The 9339-nt window shown below is 34.2% G+C and overlaps 1 long non-coding RNA gene across 2 annotated transcripts; it reads right to left on the bottom strand.

Annotated features, from left to right (window-relative positions):
- Positions 1-712: 712 nt before the first annotated feature.
- On the bottom strand, positions 713-8978 carry LOC126691359 (uncharacterized). 2 transcript variants are annotated; one of them, XR_007644795.1, is made up of 4 exons: positions 8807-8978; positions 8421-8482; positions 3044-3219; positions 713-1095 (listed from the first exon to the last, which is right to left on the bottom strand). It is a non-coding gene; the product is annotated as an uncharacterized LOC126691359 (long non-coding RNA). The 2 variants fall into 2 exon arrangements; XR_007644796.1 differs by having other exon boundaries at positions 3044-3160; positions 8807-8977.
- Between the last annotated feature and the right edge of the window lie 361 nt (positions 8979-9339).

Raw genomic sequence — 9339 nt, 5'->3', positions numbered from 1 at the left:
TCAGTTGGCGAGACCATAAACAATTTAACCCTGCAAAAAATCAATCGAAAAGGCAAGTGTAACCCTGTCTAATTTAATCACTAATTTGTTTGGTTAGTTATACCTTGGTAAATCTTTGACCATAAAGTATTACAATTCACAATAGGAAAGTAATGTGTCTCAGGAATGTGATGGCGCCTTCTGTATCGTACAATGGAAGAACAACCCCATGAAGAGAGGGAAAAACTCGACTCTTCATTAGTTGCAATACAACATTATCATGGAGAAGCATATATATCTTTCCTCCCACAGTGTGTAGATCTGATAAAGCTGTAGAACCTACATACTGTGAAAAGAAGGATGTATACCTAGGATAATTATTACTTTTCACAAATTTTGAGGGATTTGGTCAGAAATTTTCAAACCAACAAACAAAGCCATTTTCTATTCCTATGAGATATCAGGAAGATCTTGCTGGATACCTAAAAATGAAACTTGTAAAGAAAATGGATCTTAACATCTACGTGTTAGGGATTTTGCTTGATTTGAAAAAATAAAAATATAAAAAAGTTTGCAAGTGGGAAAGTTGTTGGATATAGCTTGTTTTGTAGGATACTTAAGCATATCTTTATTTATATTTATTTATTTTTATATAAATACATTGTACTTATATTTAACTGCATAAATGCGCTACATTGCCACATATTTACATCTGGGGTATCTCTTCTACTAATTACATAACAGGTGGACGTCAAGGCCCAAATGCAATAGGATTAAGAGCAGATTCTTCCTCATACCAAGTAACATTACAAACAAAATAAAAACCTGTCAAATTGGTGAAATTTTGAAAATGCGCTCATCCTTTCTCAAAAAAAAAAAAAAAAGCGCTCATCTCATGCATCCTATGTAAAACTGACATATGGGTCCCATAGGCTTAGGATCCACATGTCAGTCTCACATAGGGTGCATGAGACTGGAAGAGATACTCTCTTGTCAAAGTGAGGCATGGAGTTTTGGTGTAGAGGCAACGGTTAGGAGGTTGATGAGTGAGGATATAGAACTCAAGGCAACCTCCAGCACTTCTTCAGAGCAACCTGGCTTCCCTATCTTCTTTACCTAAGGCAAGGCATACAACAAGAAGCTTGTGTCTAAGTTATTTAGATTTAAAGTTTGAGTAGTAATCTAAAAACTTATAAAATGCTAACTTCGACACAGAGAAAATAAAACCCAAGATACTTAGGATTTCCTCTAAAATTATAAACTCAACTAAATTGCCAAAATATCCTATATTCATAGGAATTACAAAAATTACACATTTGTCTTTGAATACAAAATTGACCATAACTTTCTTTTTCTTTTCTTTTTTTATAGGTAAAATGGGGAAAGAGGAACAAATTTATTTATTTTTGATAAGTAAAGAAAATTTTATTCAAAGTCATAAAAATGAGTCAACCAAGTATACAGTAGGGGACCAAAACAATCAAATACACAAATTACAAGCATCCATCAAATCATAAATTGAAAAAATGGAATGACTTCCTATGATAGACATCCAGTCCTATAGTGTTTTAAAAAAGAAAAGTTTTAAGTCAGCTCTTGTCCTTTCAGAATCTTCAAAACACTGGTTGTTTCTCTCCCACCAAATGTACCACATCAAACAATGAGGGACAGCCATCCAGATAACACCATTACGATGATGACCAAAATTTTCCTTGCCAACATGCAAGGAGCTCAATCACAGTCTTTGGCTTGCACAGTATATACCAAACAAAGTGAACACCATAAACCACAACACAAAAACAATAGGACAATGTAATAAAAGATGATCTACTGATTCTCCATTACTCTTGCACATATAACACCATTCTAGAATCAATATCTTCCTCTTTGTAAATTAAAATAGTTCCCAAAGCTGCAGTCCAAACAAAAAGCGAGACTCTAGAATGAACCTTTTGCTTCCAAATACTTCTCCAAAGGAAGGACTGATTACATACACCCAACAAAGCCTAATAATAATTGCTCACCTCAAATCCCCAACTCTTAGCAGGCGTCCAACTCATCTTATCCTCACCAATACCCCTCAATGAGACTCCATATATAATATCCCAAAAAATAGACAAGGATTCTGATTCCCAATCCTGAATTGCTCGCAAGAATTCCAAGTCCTAATAGACAACCACATTAGGAAACTGCATGAGATCAGCCACATAAGCCTCCTCAACATTATCAATTTTGAATAATTCTGGAAAACACATGCTCAAAGGATTATCCCCACACCGAACATCATTCTAGAATTTCAATCTAGCCCCATCTCCAATCTCAAACTGAATGTAACAGGAAAAAGTAGACCAACCACTACTAATGGTCTTCCATAAACTCACCTCATAGGAACTTGGAACAAAATTAGAGCACCAATCTCCCTCCTCAGTTCCATATTTAACCCTTACAACCCTTCTCCATAATGTTTTTCTCTCAGACCCCATCTCCACAACCATTTTCCCAATAGCGCTTCATTAAAGTATCTCAAATTTCGAATTGCTAGACCCCCAAACTAGATAGGAGAGTATACCTTAGACCAATTCACCAAGTGACGTTTTGTATCATTTCCCAAACCACCCCCAAAAAAATTTCATTGGAGTTGTTCTATACAGTATGCTATTTAGCCCGGAATTGGGAAAAGGGAATCGAGATAAGTACGTAAATTGGACAGTGTTTTAAAACTAGGACATATATAACTACACAGTTAAAAGCACACAACTTTTACTTCAATTGAACTTCACATGTGGGTCCCATTACAAATTAAACTTTTATGGTTATGTCATGGGATCAACTCAGTATTAATCCTGTTTTTTTAAATAGTTAGATAGTGGGGGAGGGGGAGTATTAATCGTGAATTTAGAAAATAGAAAAATGTTCACCAACTATTAACATAAAAAGCACAATTAGAAAAATAACTTGAACAATAAAAGAGGAGCAAAAATTACAGACATTTAAGTAACTAATATACAAAAAAGCAAAGAAAAAAAAAGGGCTGGCAAATAAATAACTAAAAATAGAAATTTACCATGTCGAGGTAATCATGCAACTCCTTTATCCTCTCCACACAGCCAAGGTCTTCTGTGCACAAATCCATGGCCTTCTCATTAGGAACTGGTTCATCCAACTCAGGTAGTGTTGTATTCTGATATGGAGCGTCCATAAAAAACTTTTCAGAATCTAACCCCGTTTATGTTACAAAACCTGAAGCCAAATCAGTTAAAACCTAATGAACAAGCCACCTGAATCAGTAGTAATTTTGGCTACAACTTCTTTGCATTTTATAAGAATTATTCAAAAGGATCACTTTTGTTTGTATGAGTTTGCCTAATACGCATAGCCACTAAGCTCCATTTGCAAAGAAGATGATGCAATTGTTTTAAAGTTTCATCATTACCAAAGCTTAGACCAGTGAGTTAAATAAATAAATATATATATATGCCAAAGGAATTTGAAAAAGAATTGGGCTGCATAGATAATGCTTTTATCATCTTACTATTGTTGCATAGACCCATTCTAGTTTATTTTCCTCTAATTTCAAATAAAACAGTATCAATCAGGTCTAATAAACAGCATTTAGTCCATATAATTATATCTTGTGTAACATTATATTGAAAGAATGCAAGGTGTCTTATAACAGAATCTTAATATATTTTTCCCTATAAATCTGAAAAAAGAAATGCAATACATCATGTTCTTATTCTATCTCACTCAATAAACTAAACATTATTGTAACCAGATGCCTATTTATTTGACCTTAAAAATCTTATTCATTTGTTCAGCTTTTAAATAAATGATCATTGTACATGATGTATTGCATGTACAATGATCAGAAAGTACAAACGCCAAAGAACACAACAGCAGCACCTATGCACAAACACCTACTGCTAAACTAACACAAACAGACCAACAAAATTCATACTCAGCAACAAATTGAAAGTATAATTCTCAATCTACTGCATTTAGCATGATTGTGAGCATTCCTCTTCAACCAAATATGTTACATCTGAACAGCCCAAGACATCTTAAGAATCAGAAATCTAGACCCTTGCCTCTTAGCTACTCCTTCACCCATATAAGTTTCATGTTTAATCATCAGGTTTTCTATCAGAAAACCAACTACTGCAATCCTGCACCACAAACTTCTAGTAAAACTGCAATCATGACACAGATTATCCATTCTTTCAAAGCTGTTATGCAAAAACACAGAACATCACCATAGAAGCCGCATCTCAGCTGAAAACTGTAGATATCTCACAATGGGAAATTCCAATTTTAGCCCCTTATATGTCTGGCTCGTGTATCTTTTTAACAGAAACCAGTAACTATATCATGCAAAGCCAGCCAAAAGAACCTTGAGTAAAAGCATGCTGAAAAACCAAAGAATGTTGAAATTAGATTTAAAAATTTGATGTGGAGAGAGCTTGAAGATCCTTTTTGATATCTTTAGATCAATACTTTATAAAGACGGAGAGAGCTTGAAGAGGACATAAATGAAGTGGAAAAGCACATCAGAAGTATGTGTGATTGTAGAAGACTTATTAAGTTAAAGAGACATTTTATAAGACTAGTATAAGACCAGGTACGCTCTATGGTACTGAATGTTGGGTTGTTCTCTTCATAAAATGAGTATAGTAACTAAAATGAGAATGTTATGGTGGATAAGTAAAAATTCAAGGAAAGACAGGATTTTGAAATGAGGAATTCGCTTAAAGATGAAAGAGACTAGCTAGAGATGTTTGGTCATGTTCGGAGGAGAGCGATTAATGCACTAGTGAAAAAAAGTGAGTTGATTCAAGTTGAGGGAATGAAAAGAAGGTAGAGGAAGAACAAAAAAAAAAAAAAAAAAAAAACACACACACATTAATTGAAGTAGTATAAAAGGACATTTCAATTAAGGAAGTAACAGTTCTCTAAAAAAAAGTAAAAATTTGCCAACTTAGTGCATTCAACATGAAAGTCATATGGTTTGAGGCTTCCACAAGCATTCCTTAACTATAAAAATAAAACTTTCCCAAAAATGGAAAAATACTAAACACCTAATAGTGCATGATTGATGTAGGACAACCTAGGCTTCCCACCATAGACCTTAGAGTTCCCACCTAAGGTGTTTGGATTCAACACCAAAACAAACACAATGCAATTTTTGCAAATAATCTGAATAATAATAATCATAGTCTATGAATACAAAAGAAATCATTCGGAGCTTTATATGCAACTTTCAGGAGTCACAATGATAAGGATAAATTCTCCTAAACAAATCCTAAACAATTTCAAATACTAATTTAATAATCCTAAACAAAGGATAACGATGAACAACTAATCCTAACCAAACTTAGATACCAATCCAAACTAAACAAATAACTACATTACAATCTGAAATTATCCATTGAAAATCAAAAATGAAATATTGAAATAACTTTTGGTTATGCTCCTGCATTGATGATCTAGAGCATTTTTTTGGCTAAGAAAAGTACATAAACCAGCATGACCAAAAACTATAGTTAAATAAAATAAAGAAAACAAAACAAACCAAAATAGCCATCAAGAAACTCAAAGATCTGGCACCCATTTTCAAAGCTTCAAGAAGCAGACTTGCCAGAGAGGCAGACTCTACGTGCCCCAAAGAAACCCTCTGCAAAGGCCCATTTTGCAAGTGCACTAACTGCTCCGCTAAGGACGAGTCTGGGATATCAACCATTTGTAAGTGGAGGTGAAATGGGCGAAAGTTGTAGAAATATCCATCTGCAGCTTTACCTCCAAAGGAAAACATTTTACAGGTTTTGCAAATGGTAAAGGAAATGGCATGGAAGGCTTCTCATTTCTCAACAATAATTGCAGGATCCAACACTTTCCCACCTTCACTTCAAGCAACACAATCACTCAGAAATAGAAACAGCAGCAAATTATATCATATTATCATTCCCAAATTCCAGCTGTCTGCCCAACAGAATCTTGCTATTGGGTATGAGAATGAAAGGTACAGTACGCTATCTAGTCTTCCTACCTATTTTCTATCACTATTCACCATTCCTACTTATGTGGCTAATAGAATTGAAAAGTTGCAAAGGGATTTTCTATGGAATGATAGCAAGACTCATCTAGTAGGATGGGATAAAGTTTGTGCACCTATAGCCAACGGTGGTTTGGGTATATGAAAACTTACTACTTTCAACAAGGCCTTATTGGGGAAATGGCTACTTTCAACAAGACCTTATTGGGGAAATGGCTGTGGTAGTTTGGGAAAGAAGAGAATCGGTTGTGGAGGAGGGTGGTAGCTTCAAAGTTTGGGGAAGTGTGGGGGAGATGGACTTCTAAGCTAGGTAGGGGAGTTCATGGATGTGGTTTGTGGAGAGGTATTTGTATGGGCTGGGAGGATTTTAGCAAAAATGTTCAGTTTGTTGTTAGGTTGGGGAATAGAGTGAGATTTTGGCAGGATGGGTGATATGGAGATCAACCTTTCCAATTGGCTTTCCCGAGGCTGTATAGAATTGCTATTGACAGGGAGGCCTCTATAGAAGCTTCTTTGTCAAGGCAGGGGGCGGAGGATAGAAGAGTTTGGGATGTTCATTTTATTCGGAAATTTAATGATTGGGAGATGGATGAAGGGCTGCATTTTCTTCGTATCTTGGGAGCCAATACTCCTTCAATGGATGTTGGAGACCAGATGAGATGGAAGTTGAAGCCTAATAGGGATTTTGACATCTGGTTGTATTATAACAAGTTGCGGGATTCTCTCTTAGTTGTCTTTCCTTGGAAAGGTATATGGAGAGTTAAGGCCCCTAGGCGTTTTTTTTTTTTTTTTTTTTGGTGTGTAGCTTGGAATAAGATCCTAACGTGTGATAACCTGAGATTGAGGGGCTTGGATTTTGTGGACTAGTGCATTATGTGTCGACACTGTGGGGAGATGGTAGACCACTTACTTCTTCATTGTGAGATGGTTTATCGGTTATGAAGCTTTGTTTTTATAACTTTTGGATTGTCATGGGTCATACCTAGATTGATTCCAGATTTGCTTTTTGGCTAGTGGAATTGGTTGGGGAAGCATTCATCTCAAATCTGGAATTTAGTTCTGTTGTGCATATTATGGTGTATTTGGAAGGAATGGAATCAGTGTACTTTTGAGGATTTAGATAGTTCCGGTGATCAAATGCTTGCTTCTTTCAATGGAACTCTTTTTAATTGGTCTCAGACTTGAGGACTCACGACTAGTGATTCTCTCCCTTCTTTTCTTAGCTCTCTTTCTCTTTTGTAATTAATCTGTTACTTGGTTTTCTTTTATGTATTTTCTCCGTTTTTTCTTCTTGTAATTTTTGGGTTTAGTCTGTGCTTTTCATGCATAGAGTAGCCTTTTGTATGTATATCATTCTTACTTATCAAAAAAAAAAGATTTCGTCATCTAATTTACATGTAGGATATTATTAATCCTCACTCCAAAACTTATCTTATTCAAGCAGCTCCATTGGTAACATGTAGCCAAAAGTTTTTAGTCATCCATGAATTTTGGACTTTCACAAATTTTTCTAGATTCTTCTTCCCAAGGATTAATTTTGGAGAATTTTTATTTTTTTTTCCAACTAGGTCTTGGAAAAAAATGGAAGATAAGAGTGCATTTCTCCAATCATTTGAAAGTTGCTTTCATCTATTTTCTTAATTGCAACTGATTTATCCCTTCATGGGGACAAAATCTATACCTCCTTAATGTTTACAGAATGACTATAGCTCATTTTCAAGAATATAAAAATTGTCCCAAAAGTTTAAGCTGTATGGAAATAATGAATTTAATTATTTAACTAATATTCTAACAGTCCCCAACTCACTTGTAATAAGTGGGGCCTAACACGTGATTTACTATTATTATTATTATTCTTTATATATATATATATATATGAGAGGTAGGGTGGAGACAATTTTTGGAACCTAGGATTTCCTACTCTAATATTATGAATTACCAATTATCCCAAAAACTTAAGGTGTTAAGAAATGACATTTGAACATGTAGATATGTTTCCTTCTCACTTGGCAACACACCCAACAAAGTATTCTCCTCTACTGAGATATTGGGACAAATATGCTGATCTACATAATCACGGAAGGTTGGAGATAAAAGTTGGAGAATCATTTTAAAGTAATAGTGTAATACACACATATTTTACCAGTCTTGTGTCAGTCAAAAATCCATCCCCATTCTTAATTTTCTAGCAACCTTGCAATTACTGTCAATGGATGGAATAAACATGTGTTGGGACTAGCAATGAAACTAACAAGTTGAATTAGTCTAGTTATTGTAATTGCAATCTCGTAAACAAGACCGATCACATATGTTACACAATCAGGTATTCATAAAATATGCACTATAATAACTATTGGTGTTGAAAAATAGGTAAAGAAATAAAAAAGCATACCATTTAATTGCTTTTCACCATAACCACTACACTAGTTTTGCAAAAACTTCCACACTTGCCGTCTGTACAAAATTAAACATATCATATTTGTTAAGAAATTCAGCTAACAGAAGAAACATCACAATACTCCATTTCATATTACCCAAAATAAGAACGAAGCCATAGGAAATTAACAAATTGAAAATAAATAAATAAAAATAATAATTCTATGGGTTTTGAATGATAGACATTGATAAATTCTTACAGGAAAGAAAAATCCAAGACAAGAAATTAAACAGAAAGCAAAGCTTTACATAGAAAATTAAAAATAAATAAAAGGTTAGGAATTTCGGGCGTACTGCAGACAATCAGTGGAAATTTGTAATGGTTTACTTTCTGAGACATACCTTCTGCTTTGTCGAACACAAGACGTCGTGAAGTGAGGATGATAACACTTAACAATTTTGATCCCCTTTGTAATAAAGGGTTTGTTCTCCTGCCTGTCTCTGCTCCCCTACCTCCTTTTATTACTGAGCGGTCATTTAGGCCCTTAGAGGTGGATACCAGGAATTTCATATCGTATGGAATTATATCATATATATATATATATATATATATATATATATAAAATAAAAGTTGGATGTAGAGGAGGTTATAGTTACGCCAAATGGCGACACCGAATTATAAAAATTTTCTTAAATTTTTAGTTTTTAAGGAAAAATATATATAAGTTTTTTGCAACTATAACTTCTAAGTAGATATAATTTTTCTTCAACTACAATTTATAATTAAATAAAAATCTTAATTTGATTTTAAAGTTGAATTACACTTACTATATTTCTAAGTGGATAAAAACAAAAATCATAACAATTAAAAGCCAATAGAGTTTGGGTTTTAAAAAAAAAAAAAAACCGAAGTAGGTCCGGGTTTTTACAAAAAT

Source organism: Quercus robur, chromosome 1, assembly GCF_932294415.1.
Source record: "Quercus robur chromosome 1, dhQueRobu3.1, whole genome shotgun sequence".
NCBI classification, from domain to species: Eukaryota; Viridiplantae; Streptophyta; class Magnoliopsida; order Fagales; family Fagaceae; genus Quercus; species Quercus robur.
Note: the sequence above shows the minus strand (reverse complement) of the source record. Positions and strands in the feature narration are given on the sequence as shown.